General features: G+C 49.1%; 1 protein-coding gene across 7 annotated transcripts in view; it reads right to left on the bottom strand.

The window, feature by feature from the left end:
• CLEC16A (C-type lectin domain containing 16A) overlaps positions 1-20908 on the bottom strand; it is a 215440-nt gene that overhangs the window by 56635 nt on the left and 137897 nt on the right. The window lies entirely within an intron of this gene.

Raw genomic sequence — 20908 nt, forward strand, 5'->3', positions numbered from 1 at the left:
CTTGCAGACCAATGGTGGTTTACAGTTGCAACGGTGTTCGCCTAAGTCAAGCGAAGACAGGAAAACAAGAGTCCTCTGCTCGGTAGAGCCCTCAACGTGGTGTCTGGCAACTTAAGAGCCGAGCTCTGCACCAGATGGTGTGTGATCCTGGGTGAGGCACTCAGCCCCTATGAACCCTGGTTTTCCATCTGCAAAAATGGCGGTAATTTCCCTTATCTTGAGATGCTCCATGTGTTATATGAGAACAGATGGGTAAAGCATTTAGCATGGGGTCCTCAGCGTATGCTGGGCCCCTTCTCTTACTTGAAAGTTATCACTAAATTCAATGTCTAATTTAGTGCCTGTCCGTGATGGCTTGAAATCACCCGAGTAACATAGGATCATTAAATCTATAGTCTGCTCTGAGTTCCCTCCAACAGAATCTTCTGCGACACAAGTTTTAAAAGAAATAGCCAACCAGGAAACAACCTAAATGCCCCTGGATAGGGGAACAATTTGAGGATAATTTTTTTCCCCATCGCACGAAGAATTATATACCCATTTCAAAATTATGTTTAACCAAACTGTGAACAGTGGTTACCTACGGGAGGGAAGTGAGAACCGGGGGTGGGAGTGTGTGTGTTTGGCGAGGGGGGAGTTTCAATGGGAGCACTTTAATTTTTGCCCTATATGCCACTATATTGCTTGAAATTATTTTAAAATGAGAAAGTACTTAAGATGTACTTTTGAAATACGTGTTAAAAACCCAAGTAAAAAATCCTATTTACAAATAATTGCAATGACATCGGAAAAGACATTCAAATTTTAAAGGAAAAAGAGGATAAAAATTTTATTACTATGATTTTGATATGTTAAAAACAAAGTATCCCTACAAAGAAATATAAATCCAGAGAAATATGCTAAAACAGTAAAGAAAGTCTCTGATTATAAGAATGGAAGGTGTTTTTTGGGAAACAGCTTTATAGAGGTATAATTTAGATACCATAAAATTCACCCATTTTAAGTGTACAGTTAGAATTTTACTAAATTTACCGTTGTGCATGTGCATTACTTCATTCCAGTTGTAGAACACTTCCATCACCTCAGTAAGTTAGGAGCACTGTAACCAAATATTTGCCTTAAATTTATTGGTGGTAGGTGGGCAGGGGTGGGGGCAGGAGAAGGTAACACAGGTGGTATAAATTCTGGCCCCAAGCACACGTGATGACAAACTTGGGCTCAGGGATTCTCTAAGGATTTCTTCCCCATTTGTACTTTTCATTTAGATTTCCAGGATGATATGTAAATTTATTCTTTCTGTCTCTCTCAGGCACCACCTCCCCACACACACCTCAGTTGAACCCTCGGACAGCATAATCTGTCTGGGATTCTGGCTTCATGGGGATGTCTTCCAGTCCATCCTCCCGGTTTTTACAGGCCTCGTGTTTCTGTCTATTCTCCCCAGCATATGACCACCTAGAATAGCCAGACACCTCCATGGCGACACCAGCACCAGACAGGCTTAACTCTCTGGACTGTACTTTCTTATTATCTAGGGCAAGAATCTTCCTCCCTTTCCCAATAGTCCAGCCAAGAATTTTAAAAGACTTCTAAAAATTACTTTCTCTAAAATTTCTAGTTCCATACTGGAAGACATCTAGCCTTGTATATTATCAGAAATGGAAGTCATTACATTCATTCTTATAAACATTTTCTTTGTGGTACACAGAATTTACTTTCTTTACTCAATACTTAAAACATTTTACTCAACGACAATCTTTTACTTTTTAAAAATAGAAAACAAAACTAATAAAGGATGCTTTTTCTTTCCTTTTTTACTTTCTCTTTCTCTCTTCCCTCCCTTTTCCGTTCCCTGTCTCCACACAGGACAACTCAGCTTCCTTCTTTTCCCACATTCACAGAAGTCGTCCATCTGAGGGTGTGACCTGGGAAAGCGGGCACAGACATAGGTGTCAGTTGTGCCGGCAGGCAACCCACTCATAAAGCCGAGGGCCCTTAGGGGCTTCAGGAGAAAAAGACCTACCACCTCCGCCACAAAGAACACAAAAGGAAGGACAAAACCCCAAAGCGGAACAACGTTCAGAAATGCAATTGAGACATCAAAGCCTGTGAGATTTCATAAGAAAACTAAAGGGCAACCGTTACCAAGAGCAGGATGGCTCCGAGAGGGAAGGAGCCTCCGGCTTTTCAGAAGCTGTGGGGCAGTTAAGGAGAAATGATGTGGGTTTCCGAGACTAAGGAGAAGGGCATCCTTCAGGGAGATCAAGGGAACGCCGGTTGGGGTGACTCGTCTGTGGGCTTCAGTGTCTTTTTAGGGAACTCCTTCACCACCTCCATCCACACACTGGCTGTGGGCATTCCCGTCCGGAGCCCTGGGGGACGGGGCTGTCTGCTTGCCTTTGGATGGCCATGCTTTGGGCAGAGGCGGACCCAGGAGAGAGCTGCTGAATGGAACCCAATTCTGCCCACAGTCTCAGCCCTTCACCTGCTGCCTTCACACAGGCACCTGTGGATTTCGCTCCAAGCCAGGGGGAGCCACGACAGGTGCTGAGGTAGCCAGAGGGACGCGGCGATGTGGGGAGGACTCAGCAGCAGGCAGCTCTGTCGCATGTATGGCAGCCCCATGAGCCTCCCTGCCTGACTCTCAGGAGTGGCCTGTGGCTAGAGGAGACCAGTGTAGGTGAGAGGTCATCCGTACACTGGTGCTGCCTAGATCTCGCTGCCCATCTGAATCTCCTGGGTCCCTCCCACACCAACTTCACTCCAAAAGGGGTGGGGCCTAGGATTCTATTTTTAAAATTTACAGAAGACTGTCAGAAGACAATAGAGGAGAATATCCATGTGACCTTAGGGGAGGTAAAGATTTTTTTAAAAAGAAACAAGAATCAACGCATACAAATAAAGACGAATGAGATCGATAAACTGACTATACCAAAATTAAAATTTAACTCATCCATAACAAACGACTTTACACACTAAGGGAAATATTTACAAAATATCTCTAACAAGCAAAAGACAGCAGTAAATGTGAAGGACTACCACGGGGCATTCACAGATAAGAGAATGGGGACAGCCAATTAACACACACAAAGGTGTCACCCACATGAGAAATCAGGAAACAAATTAAAATGAGACACCACCTTCTATGCATCATATTGGCAAAAATAAAAATGATAACATCAGGTATTGGTGAGGACATAGAAAGACTGACATTCTCAAAAGCTGCTAGTGGGAGAATAAATTAACATAGCTATTTTGGAGGGCAAATTAGCATTATTTGTTAAAATTGAAAGTTTCACACCATATGAACTGGCAATTGGTATGTTCCCAAGAAAAACACACATGTGGGCCAAGAGACACGAACAAGGATGCTGACAGCAGGATTTGGATCTGTAATGACCCAAAGGTCTGGCAACAAGCCTAAAAAAAATTGTACGTTCATTCCGTGCAAAACCATATGGCAATGACAAGGAATGAATGAAATCTCTAGATAATTTCAACACGGTTAAGTCTCAACATAGTGTTGAATGGAAAAAGCAAGTTGCAGCATGACACACCCAGGATAACACAATTCGTGTAAAATGAAACCACACAAAATGATGCTGTACTTTCTCTATAGGTTCAAGCATGTGGATGTAAAAGAAAAATTTAAGAAACTGTCTGGCAGGGTGCAGAGTGATTAACTCTTTGGAAGGGAGGAGGTGAGATTAAGGGGGCCGGGTCAAGGTCATTTTAGTTTATATGTAACGTTCTGATTTTTCAAAGGGCAAAGAGGTATGTTGTTTATGTACTTAAAATTAAATTGAATCTCTTGCCACATTCGTACACAAAGGGCCTCAGGTCCTTCTGGGGCCCGGCCAGGGTCGGGAAGCACCACCAGGCCAAGCTGTTCGGCCAGCTGGCTCTGCCTGATCCCAAAGGCAGTGCCATCATGGACAGGGCAATGGCAAGAAGCCGATGGCTCTCTGACAGCACCTCTTGGTACACAGGCCTGCACGTTTCCAAACTGGCCAGACGTGTGAGCTGAAGGGCTCTGGCTTCCAGGTCAACAAACTGGTGGGTGTCAGGCACTGTACTGGGGAACCAGACCAAGAAGAATGAGGCCTGGCCCTGCCTCAAGGGGCTAAGGGGCCAGCAGGGACGCTCGGGCTCGGGACCACAAAAACACAGTGTAGACAAAGTCGCCACCTGGGGAGGGACCAGACCCTACGGGCAGAGCAGGTGGGATGACAGCTGTCTCCATCGCACCCCAGGACCATGAAGGTGTAGCATACCTTCCAGTGGAACCTCATTCCAGGGAGAGGTGACATGTCCGGACCTTCTCTCCTAGGCGCTGCCTTTTGTTTCATTTATTTGAAAGAGGAGAAGATTTGCCATTTAATTTGATTTGAAAATATTAAGCTTATCAATCTCTTTGAATAGATAATATATTCATACATTCCCATTTAAAAAGGTGTGAAACTTTTTCCTGTGGATGATAAAGTCTCCCCTCCCTCTTCCCCAAAGGCAACCACCCAACTGATTTCTTATTATCCACCCACTAAGTGTTTCTAAGAGCAGCTATGTTCTCCCCGCCTTGTCTTTCACAAATGGTAGCATGCCACACTCTCTTTGCCTTGTGCTTTTGCCACTTAACCATGTGTCTTGGTGACACAATAGCACACAGAGACCCTCCTCACTCTTTTTCAAAGCTGCCTTCTCTCCCACTGAGAGTAGGGATGACTCTCAATGATTTAACAGCTCCTCAGCGGAGGGACATTTAGGTTGTTTATAAGCTTTTGCTACAACAGACCAGGGAACATCCTTATTCATACGCACATGTGAGAGGAAATCTATAGGAGCAAAGTAGAGCTCGTGCTTAATTTTTCTCCTGAAAGCACTCACGTTTTGCTAAAAGAAATTTATTTAAAAAGGAAACTTCAAATTATTACCATGAAGGGGAAACCAGAATTATTTACAATAAATAAGGTGACTATGAAAATAGACTAAAAAGACTATTTTATTAAATTATAGCCTAAAGCCTGCTCTTTTTTTTTTAATTTTTATTTATTTATTCATTTTTTCCCCCAAAGCCCCAGTAGATAGTTGTATGTCACAGCTGCACATCCTTCTAGCTGCTGCATGTGGGACGCGGCCCCAGCATGGCCGGAGAAGTGGTGCCTCGGTGCACGCCCAGGATCCAAACCCAGGCCGCCAGCAGCGGAGCGCGAGCACCCAACCACTAAGCCACGGGCCGGCCCCATAGCCTGCTCTTTTGATAAAAAAAGGAGACCCAAGATTAGAGAAGTTCTAAGACAAACTAGTACCAATCTGAGACTTTCCCCTTGAAGTAATACAAACGACCTGAGCAGCACTGAAATGGATTTTCTTATGGACTACACTTTACAAAGATGGCCACAGCAACACCTCCCAGCAGACATGCTCTTGTTACAGTGTGACCTTGACCCTCCTCCATCAAGGGGTGGAGGTCTGTGTCCCTTCTCCTGGAACCGGGGTGGGCCTCTGTGAACGCATAGACCAATGCAGTACAGTGGAAGTGATCCTATAGGAGTTCTGAGGCAAGGTCATAAAAGTGCTCTTGGAACCTATCCACCACACTGTGAGGAAGCCCAATGAGACACAGACCCCAGCAAGAGAAACCAAGGCCCGGGGCCCAGAGCCAGCCCCCAGCTGATCCTCTAGTCTCCAGCTGACGCCATGTGGAGCAGAGATGAGCTATTGCCACTGAGCCCCGGGCACACTCTAGATTCGTGAGCAAAAAGAATGACTGAAGTTGTTTTAAAACAACTGCTGCTCAATTTTAAGGTGGTTTGTCACTCAGCAATACAGAATCGCAACAGTGATTTATTATGATTTAGTGCTGTATCCAGGCACACTTAAAATTCTAAAATTCCTCCAGCACCACAGAGGGGCTGCACACCACATTGTGGGAGACTGGCCTGGAGACAGCTCGGGGCTGGTGATGTGGAATGTGCAGAAGGTCGTGTTAGGCAGAACGAAGGGAAAGGAGTGCAGCCATTTTCCAACAGAAGTTGAAGATGTTGGGGGAGAGGACAAGAAAAGGAAAAGGCACGGAGGAGTCACCTGACTAAGAACAGAATCAAGCATCCTGGCCTGGGAAGAGCGGCTTGGGCTTTGGGGCCCTGGAGCCCTGGGTTTAAATCCCAGCTCTGCCACTAACAACTGTGTGACCGACCCCAGACAAGCCCCCTCCCGCTCTGGGTCTCAAGTTCCTCGCTTATGAAACTCAGCCCTAAGCCCTTGCAGGACTGTGCCCGGCACGCACCAGGAACGGTGAGCATGAGCTGTGGGGTCTCCAGCAGCTGTGGCTGCTGCCTGGAAGCACTCGACATTTCGGAGCCCTGACTGGTCAGAATCATTTGCCTGAGCAGAAGTCATGCTTTCTGAACGCAGAGGGAGAAAATGAATCATGGATTTCGGTTGTTTCTCAGAACTCCTGTGGTGTCGTGGGTAGCGGAGTTACACAGGCCCCTGGCCTCTCCGAGAGGCCCCCCGACCCCTCATCCATGGTTGCCCCACCCACCAGTCACTCTCCACCACATCCACCCATCTCACCCTGCTGCACCCCAATGCAGCTGGTCTCCAATTATCCCGGTGATTCTTTTCCTGCTCAAGGCTGCTCCCTGTCTAGAGGTAAGTCCCAGGGAGCCAGGGCCCTGGCCTGTCTCGTTCACTGCTGTACCCCTGGGAGGGGACTGGGCAGTGGCAGGCGCTGAAGAAGTGTTTGTCCACTGGATGGAGGGACGCTAATGTCTTCTGGTGCTCCTGTTTTGAGGCAGAGGACTTCTCAACTGCCGTCCTTTCAGCCCTCGGGCTGAAGCCTTTCCACAGCTCCCTCTGACAGGCTGTAGCTCATTACTGAGCAATAAATGGGGCTGACTGACTTCTGCTGTATTTAAATGATCTCTTCATAATAAAATATGGATGCCGATACCGTAATTTAATTCTTGGCCTTGGTGGCTCCAAATACATTTAGAATCAAAGTCCTTATCCTTAGAGCGGGATTTCTAGGCCAGCTGAATTCCAGTGCTTTGAAATCCAATACCCTGGGCTTTAGGGCCAATTCTTGGAACACCATCACAGCTGGAGTTTAGATTAGCAACTCTGTAAACACTACCCAGCCTTTCAGGCACGCACTGTTAATCCGAGGTCAGGAGGGGCTGGGAACAGGGTACTCCGATTCCTTGACAAGGCAAGCTCACTCTGGGATTCCAAGATACCAGGCCCATGGCGAGACCTCTGACGGGAGACCTCATGACCAGACAGCTGACAGGAGAGGAGGATTTCCTTTGTGAGCAGAAAGGCACATGACTCTTTTTACGAGGAACACGTGGTCCCGGCCCCTCTGTGCATCCAAGAGCAGATGGCTCTCTATTCCAGGGTCTGCAGCAAGCCTGGGATCAGTGAGGGGAAGCTGCAGTGGTGTGGGCCCTCACACCTCGAGCTGAGACAAGGGGATCACTGACTTTCCCTGGTGGCCCTGTCCAGTGGGGAGCTGGTGCTATTCAGGGCTTTGGTTCTCTAAAACCTCATATTGAAAGGCTGTCAGGGCTGAGTTCTGGGAGAGGGGACCCCCCTCCCCCAGTTTTATAACTGCTGCTGGCACTACCACCAACCTTTATTGAGTGCTTCCATATGCCAGGCCTTGAGCCCTCACTTGATGTGTTCCTCGGATCCTGCGAGGTGGGGTCACTGACTCCAGAGGACGGAGCTGTGGGATGTCATGTAACCTTCCTCAGGACACTCAACTGAGAATGACATGAGGAGGCATGAAGCCAGCGTGAACGTGTGACATTCGCACCATCTTGAACAAGGTATTGCGACCTGAGGTCCTAGTCCTCTGGATGGGGCCAGAGAGCACTGACCCTCGTTTCCCTCAGAGAAGGGGGTACCCCTGACTGGGGCTTGCTGCTGGCTGGTTCTGGCAGGGGGACAGCCAAATGATGTGAGCTGTCACCAGGCAGGTCCCAGGGGTTCTGATCTCACAGTGGTGGATGGCACGGAGTTGCCTATATGCTCTGGGCTGCCCTTGGCAAGCTTCCCCCTTCACCAGGCACTTGGCGGCCCCTTCCAGCAGCAGAGTGAGGTCCTTCTCTAGCTCGGGGAAATGCTGCCTCTCTTCCACCCTTGAGGGTTCCTCTCCCTGGCATCCAGAGTAGATTCACGTTGGGCATCTGCTGCCCCTCGGGCTCTGTAGGGATACGGTGGGAGCAAGATGGGCCGAGCCCCTGCCTTCACAGAGCCTGAGACTCGGAGACAGATGTAGCCCTTGGGAGCTGTCTGATACCCTGGGAATTAGCCTGTGTGAGAGAGAGAGAGAAGGTTCTCTGTGGCAGTGAAATAAAGCTCTGACAGTGATTCCAGGGAAAACCAGCCTGGCACGGCTCCCTGATGACAGGATGCAGCTGAGGGGAGAGGCCCTAACTGACCAGTAATGCACGGCTGGGAAGCGACTGATGAATCACCCGGCTCCAGTTGGCTCTCGGGGGGGTCTGGAGGTGGGGAGGCAGGCACACGCGGTACGAGGCAGTCAATCAGAAGTCCAGTGGGAAAGTACAATCCATCTCCCAAACGTCACCACTCTATCAACACCCACTACAAAAATGAAGACAACTGGCATTCTGGACCGTAAGAAAGTCACTCACACACAGGTCCTTGGGAGCTATGCTGAGTGCTTTGAAAAGGAAGCCCTGTGCTGATTCAAATGCACCCCAGCAGAGCTGGGGTGCCAGGGAACCAAGCCCTGGCAAATCTACAGACCCACCAAAGGAGAGTGGTCTTGTACCAGTGACACACAGACCTTCTTAAGCCTGATTAACCCCAGGGGGAGACTCCACGCACAGTCCAGGACATTCCCAAGTCAAAATGAGAGAGCTCTGATTGTTCCCTCTTAGGGTGTGAACCAGCACACTCAATTAGGTTGGTACTTCTCCTGACAGTCAAATCAATCCTTTGAAGAAAATTAAGTAACCGTTTCTCCATCAACCCAGCAATAGCTTACGGGTTATTGGCTTCAAGTAGCAATCAATTACTTTGTCTTCTTTGAAGCTCCCTAAAGCCTTCCTTCCCAGCACGGCATGGGGGCAGTTGTAAAGCATGATATTTCCTGGATGAAGAGCGGGTCTTGGCATATTTCTACTGCCAGGCATATGAGTCTGGTTCCTCCAGGAATAAATGGAGAAAATGTACTGGTAGTGTTCCTCGGATCTGCAAAGGGGAGCAGCAATGAGGGATGCAGACGTCAGCACATGTGCTGAAGTCCAGTCACCCAGGGAAACTGTGACCTAGCGCTGGGTTCCAAGATGTCAACCAAGATCCCCGGGGCTACTCCAGCAGCTGCCACACGGAGGACCAGGGCCTCGGCCTCCTCTCCACTCACCCCACCCAGAGCACCAAGAGGCAACTGTCGGAAGCACTGTTGAGAGAGCTCCGTGCTCTCCTCTCCTAACACATCCCGGCTCTGTTTCCTCACCCATGCCCGCAGCTCAAGCGCAGGGGAGCGGTGCAGGAAGAGCCCAAGCCAGGCCTGGGGCTGGCTGCCTGGAGGTGAGGTGCAGTGCTGCCACTTTTTAGCTGTGTTGACCCTAGGCATGTGACTTCGCTTCAGTTGCCTCACCTATAGGCCAGGGTAATAAAATGACTTTATAGCTTGACCTCATGATATGCATTTAGGGAGAAGGGTACCGATGTCTGCAATTTACTTCGCAATGCATCAAAAGAAAAAAAAAAGAAAGAGAAGATGGGTTGATGGATGAAGGGGCAGATATGTGATAAAACAAGCACAGAAAAATGTCAGTGGTAGAAGGTAGACGGTGGGTATAAGGATGTTCACTGCACAATCCATTCAACTTGGTTGTATGCCTGAAACTTCTCAAAATAAAACGGGGAAAAAACTGACCTCCTAGGATTGTTGTGCAAGTCACACAAGTACACAGCAGCATGTGAGACACATGCGCTGGGAAATCAACGGGGCCTGCAATGTGACTATTATTAATGCTCTGACCTATTCAGATCACACTTTCATATGATGACTACAGGATCCTCTCGCTGTGAAATCGATTTGGATCTAAGTTTGAATAGCAGAAATTTAATAGGAAGCGTGTAGATGTGAGAGGGTACCGGGCGTGCTCTTTCTAGCATCTCGTAACCTTGCAGAATCTCAACGTCACCCGGTGGACTCCAGGGCCACCAAGGACATTACATCAACGCTCCCTTTGTTGATATGGGCGGGTAAGTCTGTCATTTGTTCATTCAGCAATTATTCAAGCAGTGACCATGTGATGGGTCGTCATCTTGGTGACTGTTTAATGACCCAGGAGCAATAACTAACTGGAGGGAGGGCACTGGAGCCATTTTCAGACAAGGGGCCTAGGGCTTGGGGAGGCCAGGCACCTTGTCCCTGGTGCCACAGGCTGGAGACAGCGCTGGGCTTGGGCTCGGCTCTGCTTCCAGAGGAGGGGTTTTCCACAGCCACTTCCCTTCTCTTGCTTGAAATGCACATGCCATGTCTAGTCAAATAATGCAACCAGTTTTCACAAAGCAGCCAAAAAAACCCATCACATGTCTTCATCTTTCCCCCTTGGAAGATTTCAAGAGACTCTCTTCTTGGGAGAACAAAGAGTGAGAATTTGAGTTTTCTTGTTCCCACACGTCCAGACGTGTCTGGGGCAGCTCCCTCTGACTGCTCAAGTCTACCATAAGGACTGGCAACTTGCAAAAGCCTTATTCCTTGTTCCTTCTTCCCACTAAACAAAGTTCACAGAGAGACAACTCTGTGAAAACGTAATTACCAGAAACAGAATCCAAATGAGCAGCAATTCCAAGTAAAGCATGGCACATCCCCTTATCAAGTGACACACAGCCTGCCACCAGAGGCACAGTGGGCTGATCTTTATAATGCATTGGTGACCACACTTATCTCTACACTTGCTCTCCCGGAATGCCACATTTGCATAGTACATTGCATAATTTCCTCTCTGAAAATGGCCCTGTTTAGCATGAGTAAATAAAGTTACCTAACTCTGAGGCAGCCGAAGGGAATACTTGAGATTTCCAAGAAAAGATTTGAATACCTAAGCTCTTCACTATGCAATGCAAGATAGACTCATACAGAATCGACTTTCGGGCGACTTTCGGGCCGGCTTCCTGCTTCCTGCTACTCGGCAGCCTAGCAGCTGATGAGGGAGGATGTCCTGGTCTTCAGGAGCCCGCCCACCCCCAGGATTTCTCTGCTCTGGGCCCCTCCACGGATGTGGTCAGGCTGACCTGGGCTCCATCAAGGCTCTGCCTTTCCTTTCTTTCTTTCATTTTTCCACCGGGGGTCTCTCCACCCAGTATTTGCCTACTGGCTACCAGGTGCCAGGCACCGGGCTACAGGGATGAAGGAGGCAGATACATCCCTGGCTCTGGGTGACCTTTCTGAACCTCAGTCTCCTCATCTGAAAAACGGATGCACCACTTACTTCATAGGGACTCTATGAGAAGCAAATGAGATGAGACGCAGAAGAAGCTTGCGATTTTTCTCTATATGCATTGTAGGGGCACATGTCTCCTTTCTCCCTCTGGAGAGAAGGTTCTTGAAGATAGGGCCAAATCTTCTCTTTCCCTTGGATTTCCTCTTTAAGACACTTCATCAGAAGAGTACACAAGGGTATTCTAGAGAGCAGATCCTGGTCCAGGGAATTCTCCCTCCTTGGTGGTGGGGGGATCCTCCCGGCAGAGAACATCAGCTAGACAGTTTTCCCCAAGTGTGAAAAGCTCCGGGGTTTATACTGTTAACCCCATTAGAGAAGGCATATGTGGGTGTCACACAGGCATCTGTGGAGATCCGTGTACCCACACATGCTGGCTAGACTTCAGGGAGCTATTCTGGTCAATGGCTCTGAGCTTGCCCTTCAAGGCCCTTCTTGGGTGGGGAATGTTATCTCTTGCTAATACCCAACCTGGACCCTCCTCTCGAGACAGGCCAGTTGGTGGAAGAAAATGGCTTTGTAGATAGAACCATTTACACTCACTTTCCCCTTCACTGTCTCAGACTTGTCATTCAAGTATTTCTGGGGCACTTTCCTCCACGCTAAACCACTGTGCTTGCCAAAGGGGGCCGCTCAGATGGGCAAGACTCGCTTCTCAGGAGCTCCTATTCAGTGTGGGAGACCAAACCAGTCACAATTACATGTAATGTGACAAAGGCCACGGTAGAGGAAGACCAGGGGGCTGCAGAAGGCCAGAAGAGGGGCCACCAACACAGCCTGGGGGTCAGGAGAGGCTTCCTGCAGGAAGTGACTTTTTAACTGAATCCTGAAAGCCCAGAAGGTGGCCAAGCAGAGGAGGAGAGCGGCGGCTCAGGCCAAATCAAGCCATTGTCCCTCTCCAGAGGGCTCACAGGCTCCTCTCTCACCCATTCTTGCATCTGACCCTTCCTGGCCCAGCACTAGCCTCCCGTGTTCCACCAATCCTTTGGGGTTTCAGGCTTTTTGCCTCATTTTGGTCAGAGGGGCAGCAGGGGCATCTGCACGCAGTCTCTTGCCCATCACTTGGGTCTCCCCTCTGCGTCTGCTCCTTCTCTAGGTCTTCCCTCCTGGGGCAGCACAGTCTCGTGGTATCGAGCACGGGTGTGGGCCAGACTGCGCTGTGTGGGACCTGGCATGCTGCTGCCTACCCTCTGGTCCTCAGGTACCTCATCCGGCAAACGGGGGTGATGACAACTTCCTTCCTTATAGTGATATTCGTAATGTGCTAGAATAGTGCCTGGCCCTCAGGAATAAGAGAATTATTCTGAATTCAAGAGCAGCCAGAGCAAGCAGGCTTTGGTGAGCACAGGGAGCTGAGAGCGAGAGGCCTGGCTCTGCATCCCAGCCTGGCACGCATGAGGCTGCACGGCCCTGGTCAAGGCAATTGACCTTTCTGGGTGGGCCTCAGTTTCCTTCTCTCTCAGATGAGGAGGTCAGGACTAAACCACAGGCCTCTTTTCTGATGGGAAAGAACATCTGAATTTCATACCGGGGGACACATTTATGGCCGTTTGGCAGAAATCAGTTCACAGAGTGAATGCTTACTGGCATAGCAGTCTGATATTTAATTAGCTTGTGGGAATTCAGTATACTTCCAACATTAACAGTAAAATATGGGGGACCTCTGGTGGAGACAAGCCATACCTTTGGGCTTAAACAAAAGCTGTACACTTCACACTCCAAACTGCCTGCTTTATCTTTTAATCTCTAGCACTCGAGTCTCAGAGAACGTTTGGCACTAGAACAACACTTCCAAAGCATATGATTTAAGGTGATAGGGTTAATATGAAACCAAATCTTATCAGCATAACTCTGCACAGGCCTATGCACCCAATCAGATGGCCTTCTTTAAGTTATTAAACCACGTTTCAAACAAGATAAAAATGGAGGATCTTAACTATTTTTCTGAGTTTTTTCTTCTTTTAAAAATAAACTTGAACATGAACTACTCTATTAAATTCATGAGGAACAAAATAAGAAAGGAAACTCATTCCTTCGTTCATTTCACTTTAGTCATTCAAAGCAGGTGGGTCCTCCCAAAGACTTTTGAAGGATGTGTTCAAGTTGGCAGGGGAAAGGGCACGTGTGGTAGGTCAACATGTGAGGACATGGTGAGTTTGGGAAACTTGTGTCCTTTGGAGGGGCATGTGGAACAAGGCAGCGAGGCCTGGTGGGGGGTGGAGGGTGGAGACTTGTCAGTAAGGGCTGTTTATTACAGCCATGTCAAGGAGTGTAAACACATGCCCAGGAACTGGGGACTAAGGGAAAGGTGTCATGGCAACTAAAGGTTTTTGCCTGTGGTTATTTACTGAAACTTAATTCAGGTCTTTAATTGGAAGTTTATAATTAAGACCCAGACTGGAACTTATAATATGCATGAAAAAGGGTTTATTAAGGATATGAAAAAATCAACAAGATTTCCCATTCATTCCTTTATTTATTAACTCAACAAATATTTACCTAGTGTATCTGCTATGTGCCAAGCACAGTCCCAGGTACTAAGGATGCAGGGGGTAAAAAGATGGTCCCCGCCCTCACGCAACTCACAGTCCGGTGGATGCAGACAGACCACAAACAAACAAATAAATCTATTAGTATAAATTGCGCTATCACAATGGGAAGGCAATGCTTAACCTGCTTATAAAGAAACTCTTGGATTTGCAAATCCTGCAAACACACTTTTCAAAAGTTCCATTTGCAGATGCACTACGCTAATTTCAAATCATAACAGTTAGTTTATTGAGTATTTTAATAAGTGTCTGGCTCTGTGCTAAGCACTCAAAACAATCCAATGAAGAAGGTACTATTATTCCCAGGTTACAGATGAGAAAACTGAGACCCTGGCAGGCTTAGTAACTTGCCTGAGGTCGTGCTGCTGTGATCTTCAGTAAGGTCAGGTCCCAGGACCCCAGGCAGGAAATACGCAGAGTGAGTCAGGTCTAAGTTCCTCTATATGCTTGCAACCAAACCCCAATCCTGTAGAAAGATTCTGTGGGCCACACTCTACACTAAGTGAGATGAATCCGAACCGGTCAGGATTTGACTACGTTTGACTGCCTGTGCTAAGACACAGCTGCTTTTAGAGCAAGAGTCGGGGTGACTTCATTTTGGCCGGGCTGCATAAGCATCACTGTCTTCAGCTGCTCTTGCTGATCTCTTGGCAGAGGAAACTCACCAACAGGGAGAGAAAGGAAAGGTTCAAGAGTGACAGTGTTTTTGGCAGGAGGGTAGGAGGGGATAATAGGTGGCAAGAAAGCCCAGACTCCAAGGAGCTGACCTTGCTGCAGCGTGGCCAGCACTGAAAACCCCCCTCCTTCGTGAGTCAGATGCACAGAGCGTGTTCCCAGAGCGAGGAGGTGCGGATTAAGGTTTGTTAGGCAAAAGGAAAGAAAAGAAAAGGTGGGCACTGCTTTCTTTACGTGAGAGCTAGTCAGGCTGTCCACTGGTAAATAAGAATAAGGCACAGGCCGAGGAAGGGGGGAGATGGCCAGGCTGCGGAGGTCTGCCCGGATGCTGGGCAGGGGTGGGGAGGCAGCGCCGGCAGCCATGCCTCTAACCCTCAGGTGCAACTCTCATTAGACGAGAATCACAAGCCCTACTGTTTCTGCTTCCTGCCAGGTGCTGGGTGCTCACACACAGTGCAGGCCCTGGGCCTCCACTTTCCCACCTGTAAATAGGGGTGATGAGAGCACTAGGCACTGGGGGACATACAAGCAGAGGCAATGTCCGGTAACATCACTGCTCTTGTGATCAATACTGCTCATCTGCCTCCGGGCCACAGAGGAGGGCACTTGACTCAGCAGGGTTGAAAACACAGAGCCGGGATTCTGAAAGACTCTGAAACCTCTGCTTTCCCTGTTTCCTGACTTATCCCTGCTGGCCAGACAGTGCTGCATAATAGGACTTTCTGCGTTGATGGAAGTGTTCTTCACCTGTGCTGTCTAGTCCGGGAGCCATCAGCCACTTGAGGCTTTAAATTTAAATGAAAGTGAAATAAAATGAAAATTTCCATTCTCTGTCATGCTAGCCACATATGGCCACTGAGCACTTGAAATGTGGCTAGTGTGACTGAGGGATAGATTCTTTAGTTTTATTTAACCTTAATGTTATTTTCATCACTGAAATTTAGATAGCCACATGTGGCTCCCAGCTGCTGTGCTGGACAGCGTAGTGTCGGAGGAAACCAAAGAGAAAGAAGAGACACTGACCACTGTGTGGAACTGTGGGAAATGGCCCTGGTTCATTCCTGGCTAGGAGCTCCACATGAGAATGAATTCTCAGGAAACCTTGGTGACATGAGGCAGCACGACCCAGGGCCTGGAGCTCCTTGACCCGGAGGAACAGGGCGCTCTGGCCACACGCTCTCTTGGCTCTCGGCTCACTCAACGTGGGAGCCTTAGTGCCCATGTGTCACCTTAGCCACCACAACCCCTGCAGATCCCGCAGAGGGGCACAGCCCACACAGCTCTCTGGAGCACTCGGGATAACAGGCGGATAGGCACTGCTCTCTTTATCTGACTTCTCGGCGGGGATTCCTTGTGGGCCACCCGCTTCTCTCTAGCCAGGCCTCCGAGGACAAGCAGGGTCTGGTGTGTTCACTGCCTGGCTTTCTCTACATCCCGGCCTCCAGGTGGGGCCGGGCACAGGGCAGGGGCAGGAAAGGCTCATGGAACAAATGAGCTGCAAAGTGACTCCCACGCATCTAGCACTTGGAAGGGAATGTTCAGATAACTGAAAAGGCTGCAGCTCAGACACGTGACCTCGGGAGGGATCCAGGATGTCTCACAGTGAGGGCCATGGACAGCCTGGGGCAGCTGGCACCAGTGGCCAGTGCAGATCTCAGGACTCCAGAGTTAGGGGGTGGGAGGGTCCATGGTCGGACGCTTTGGAGACCTGTTAGAGCCCAAATACGATGACAGAAGGCGATATTGAGGCCCAGCGCTCACGGTTCTTAGTAAAGAAGCCGCGGCCGGGCTGGCTCCTCTTACTGAGGGGCCTGACAATTCTCCCAGGAGGAGGGGACTCGGCAGACACACTACACAGGTCAGGATGTAGAGATCCCAGGCAGCAACTCAGAACAAGAAGCTCACCACCCCTCCCCGCCGTCCCCAGCACCCACAGGCCACCTTCCCAGCACGCAGGCTCACCTGGCCCTTCCACTGAGAGGGGGCTGAGCAGGATCTGACTTCTGGCTTCCCACCTTCTCCTCAAACCAGCTTTTTCTTTGAGGAGTGGGCACTGAGTACTCTTCTGTTAGTCACTGTGCCAGAGCGTGCCGCAGAGGCCTCAGTTCCACTTTACAGCAGGGGCTCCCAAACTTGATTGTTAAAAAGTGATGCCGGCTCCCACCTCTGCATGGTCTCATTGCACTGGTATGGCGTGTGACCTGGGCACTGGGAGTCTTAACAGCGCTCCAGGCGGCTCCCCTCTGCAGCAGTTTGTAGACCATGGCCTTCCAGCATCGCCTGAGGAGGCAGACCCCCACCCCCACCCCGCCCCGGTCCAGCTGAGGACACAGACCTGGCCAAGGCCACACCCTGACCAACAGCAAGCTCAGCCTTGACGAAGAGGCTTATGATCCTGCTATTCTAACACAAGGACCTTGCCGCCCACTGTTAGTACAAAGCAAAACAAAACACAAAATCCTTTTCCTCATCTTACTCTCAGACACTGGGGCAAGATGGTTCAGGCCGTTCACAAAACAGATGTCCAGTGGGGCCAGAAAGCTAGTGAGGTTCTCACGCACAGGGAGGGCGCTGAGAAAACACCAGTAAAGACAAGAGGCTGTGCTACCATCCCAGGTCTGACGGACCGCTTACGGCATCCTCGGCAGTCAACAAGAGGAGCCTTGAACTCAGTCCTACGTGTCAGTGCTCTTTGCCATTAACGATTCAGGTAAAGAAAGATGTAAAATAATAGGGCAGGGAATGAAATTAATTGAGCCAAGCCTTTTAAAAATATTTCTGATACATCAAATTCTAATTAAAGATTAACACACACAATGGAAATATTACAAGGCACTTAAATAGAGGCCCCCAGAACACACGGAGGGCATGAAATCTGTCAGTGGTGAGGGAACTGATTATATTTTTCAGATAAGGGAATTGTAAGTGATGTGAGGCATTTACTTCCAGCTGTGAATTTCAATCTGGAAAACAAACCCTGGTTACTCACCCCCTGCTCTCACCGTACAGCCTTCCCGGAGGGCAATTTGGCAACAGGTGAAAGAAAACCTTTCAGCTGGGCTTGCCCTTGAGCCTACAAGTCCACTTCTAGAATTGTACGCTTACGGCCCTCACAGGGATTCAGCTACAGGGAAGTTCAACCTCGGGTGTGTGTGTGTGTAGAGGGCTTTAAATAGGGGAAAATTCACGGATAAAGGGAAGCTAAATCTTGGCAGACCTTCACGATGGGGTGTTATGTACTTATTTTTTTTTTTAATGCTATTAAAATAGCCTTTCCTAAACCTCGGTCATTTCTTGACCACTCTAAAAGGATTTTTCCACAGCTGTACCGTCTGTACCATTTATTTGATATTTTCCTTAAATTATGTCCCTCTCCCCCCCCCTTTTTTTTGGTGAGGAAGATTGTCCCTGAGCTAACACCTGTGCTAATCTTCCTCTCTTTTGTATGTGGGATGCCGCCACAGTGTGGCTTGATGAGCAGCGTGTAGGTCCGTGCCTGGGATCCAAACCTGTGAACCCCGGGCTGCCGAAACAGAGCACACAAACTTAACCACTACACCACTGGGCCAGCCCCTTATGTCCTCCCCTTTTAACTTCAATTTATTTTCAAAGGAAACTTTGTATCATTTACGTAAGTGCAAAATTAGCATCATCTGTCAGCAGAGGACATAACCATTTATAAGGACAAAACATTCACAGGTGCACCACCAAAAATTGTCTCAGGCACGGCCCCTTCAAAAGTACCGCTGAGAAGAAGGGTTGATGAAGTGGAAAGGCGGGCCCAGAGGGCCTGTTGTGAAAAACGAAGGCTACCAAACAGCAAACGCAGAATGACCTTGTTTTATGTAAAACAAACTCATGTGCTTATCTTTGGGTTACGGCAGGGTTACGAGTAGTTTCTGAAATGCTTATCTCTATTTTCTCAATTTTCCACCGTGAACTGATGATACTTTTATGATCAAAAAATTAAATTTAAAAAATTTCAGTGGTCCTATGTTTCTCCGATGGGTCTCCAGGTGGGAGGGGATGGGGGGAGGGGCAGGAATTACCTAGTTTTGCTTTCTTAGAAGGACAATGAATTTGTACAGTATTTGTGTAATTAGAAATTAAAGAAAAACATTCACTTCCAAAGCGAAGGCCCCATTCAGTGCTGACTTTATACCACTGCCACACTTCTGGCTCCTATCTCACTCGACCATCCAGAGGTGCGTGGCCAAGTGCCAGGCCTCTGCTCCCGGGAAAGGTCCTGCCTGCATGCAGCTCACCTGTTTCCCCCAAGACGAGCTGGCCATGGGGAGAATGCCAGGTCGGATCCGGGTGAAGATGGGCAGGCGGGGAGAGTGAGCACACAGAGTTAGAACATGTGGCCAGGCTGAGATTGGGGCCTACGCAGCCTCCATCTCTCACAGGGGCTTTTTTCTTGTTCATTCCTGTTCCTTCTCCACTCTCCTTTCTTCTACTTGTTGCCCTTCCTGTCTTGCTTCTCTCTGGTTTTTGCTCTTAAAGCCTGGCCTAGAAAAGGTAGGCTTTCCACGTTCCACAACATTACCGCCCACTTTTTCCTGCTATTTACATCAAAGATCCCAAGCTCACACATTTGAAACAGAATGTCATTTAAAAGATTACCAACTTAGAAAAAAAAAAAAAAGATTAGCAACTGTTCAAAGAAGAAACAAGTCATGGAAAATCTGACTTTCATTCTGGTTCTGCTTGATCACACCTCCCAACAAGAAAGTAGAAACTTCAAAGGCATCCCGGGTGCTGAGGGAGCCCAGAACTGCAAAAGGTTACTTGCTGTTTCGTGGCTGATCCACTGGCGGACTTTTTCCACCCCACACAAGGGGTGGTGTGCTTAAAGGCCCATGGCCCCTTTAAATTGGTTCCCACCTCTTCATAATAAGGATAACTCGATTCATTCTACAGACTTTACTGATTTAAATGTGATTCATGTAAAATTCATGGCAACTATGCAGAGCTAAATTTTCACATTTGAGTTATATTATGAACTACACAGCAGAGGCAGTAGGGAAATGACAGAAGCATATTCCAGCAGTAGGGGCCAAGGCAGGCATCCAGGGCCCTGAAGGAAAAAACGGAATGATTCTTTCTAAAGAACTCAGTGCAGAGGGGACACACAAAGTCAGTTCTCTGGAAGGGAAATACCTGCTATACATGGTCAGCTGCAGCAAGGAAGGCTTGGTAGGTGGCGTGGGGTGGGGGATAGGATCTGCAAATGCCTCTACCTCAGAGGGCCAGGCCTGCTGTGGGACTCAGCTGCCCAGACCTGAGCAGCTGGTGCCTAGAGGGCCTATTAGGCACAAGGGCACCATCTGCCTCCTCCCACAAACCCTGCACCTGTAGGTGAAGCCTGGCCTTCACCCATCGGGTAGGGGCCCTCCAGACTGTTTACTGTAATCTCTCATGAGGGCTGGAAACTTCTTAGGCAAGGCCTGCCTGGGGCTGGCTCTGAGCTTCTGGGTCAAGCTTCTGGAATCCCTGACTCACATTACCTTTCAGTTTCCCTTTGAGCCCCCAGAGCCTGCATCTTCTGTCACCCAAAGGTGACACAGCAGCAGGGCCTGTTACAAGGTGGTTCATTAGGACTCAGGTCAGGAAGGGCCCTGCAGAGCCAGCAAGTGCCCTAAAGAAAAGGCTGAGACCAGGGCATCACTCAGAAGGTGGGGGCAGTCTCGCTTCCTAATGCTGCTGCTATAAAAGACAGAAATAAACTGCCATGGCCCAACGCGGGCCAAGAAGACCTGCCTACCTCGTGTCCAAAGGCACTCATACCCACCCCCTTTCTCTCCGACAGGTCATGAGGCCGGGGGACCCTCCCAACCTCCACCCATCAGACCCACTGCCCCAACCCCATGGCCTGCCTTGGTTCGGCCATCCTCCTCTCGCTCCAGGTCCAATGAGAGGCGCCTTCCACAGTCGCCCACCTCTAGTCTCGCTACCTCATTATCACCTGTAACGGTGGCTGTGGCAGACTTTTCTAGAACACACATCCCAGTGCATCACGCCTCTGCTCAAGGCACAGCTCCTCCTTCCTTCTGAGGATCTCCCTCTCGACACTGCCACACCCTCTGTGCCCTCTGCTCTCCCACTCTACACTTCTCTCAAGCCCAACGACGCCTGGGCCCATGCACACCCTGCCCTTCTCTGCCCATGCTATGCCCTCTGCCTGGTGGG

The sequence above is a fragment of the Diceros bicornis genome, chromosome 26 (assembly GCF_020826845.1).
Source record: "Diceros bicornis minor isolate mBicDic1 chromosome 26, mDicBic1.mat.cur, whole genome shotgun sequence".
Taxonomy (NCBI): Eukaryota; Metazoa; Chordata; class Mammalia; order Perissodactyla; family Rhinocerotidae; genus Diceros; species Diceros bicornis.